General features: G+C 45.5%; 1 long non-coding RNA gene across 1 annotated transcript in view; it reads right to left on the bottom strand.

The window, feature by feature from the left end:
* LOC111083072 overlaps window positions 1–503 on the bottom strand; it is a 7,110-nt gene extending 6,607 nt beyond the window's left edge. Inside the window, exon 1 of the long non-coding RNA XR_002608776.1 lies at window positions 191–503. This is a non-coding gene — a long non-coding RNA (uncharacterized LOC111083072). The remainder of the gene's footprint in view (window positions 1–190) is intronic.
* Between the last annotated feature and the right edge of the window lie 259 nt (window positions 504–762).

Genomic DNA, 762 nt, shown 5'->3' with positions numbered 1-762 from the left:
CTGTGCCACTGGGGGGCGAGGAGTAACGGAAAATACTAAACAACCAAGCCAAACCTGGCTTGGTTGTATAGTAACCTAAAATATATATATAATTATTATAAAGTTAACGGTTGCTTTTACTCTTTGTGAAAAAATCCACGAGTTTAGACAAAAATAATGCATTTCATTAACGAGCTACAGACAGACCTACCCGATCCTTTCCTTTTCCTCAGTCAACATACTCCATTAGAAAGACGGTCCTAATGTCAGTCCATCCGCGAAGCCAATATATCTAGCTTTTAAAATAACTCCACACCTTCTTAGGGGATTCATGTTGGTGTGATCAGCATGATGAAGAAGTACCGGGGTAACAACCAGCGTATCGCGGCGAGCACCGCAGAAAACGCCCGGTAACTCTGTCCTCCGCAATTTCGCTGCTAGGGGGTCACTGTACACAACCTACGCTGGTGGAGCATCGAGCGGCTAAGGTAACTGTAGACGTAACTCCGATCAATGAGGATTAAAAGCCTTACAGCCTCTCTTTGTTTACTAGCTATAGGAGGAAGTGCTGCTTTCTCTAGAAGTTTTAAACCTAGATCCTCCTTAACGTCCGGAAACAGGCACATCTCCCACTACAGAGAAACCTCGCTTCTCATAGGTGCTAACCCTACACTTCACGCCCCTGTTAGGGCGGGTTGGTCTACGCGGACTGCTTGCTCACTAGCTATGACGACAGAATCCAGCTTTTACACGCACTCGGTTCACACAGAATACTAAATCGAC

Source organism: Limulus polyphemus, unplaced genomic scaffold (genome assembly GCF_000517525.1).
Source record: "Limulus polyphemus unplaced genomic scaffold, Limulus_polyphemus-2.1.2 Scaffold8088, whole genome shotgun sequence".
Taxonomy (NCBI): Eukaryota; Metazoa; Arthropoda; class Merostomata; order Xiphosura; family Limulidae; genus Limulus; species Limulus polyphemus.
Note: the sequence above shows the minus strand (reverse complement) of the source record. Positions and strands in the feature narration are given on the sequence as shown.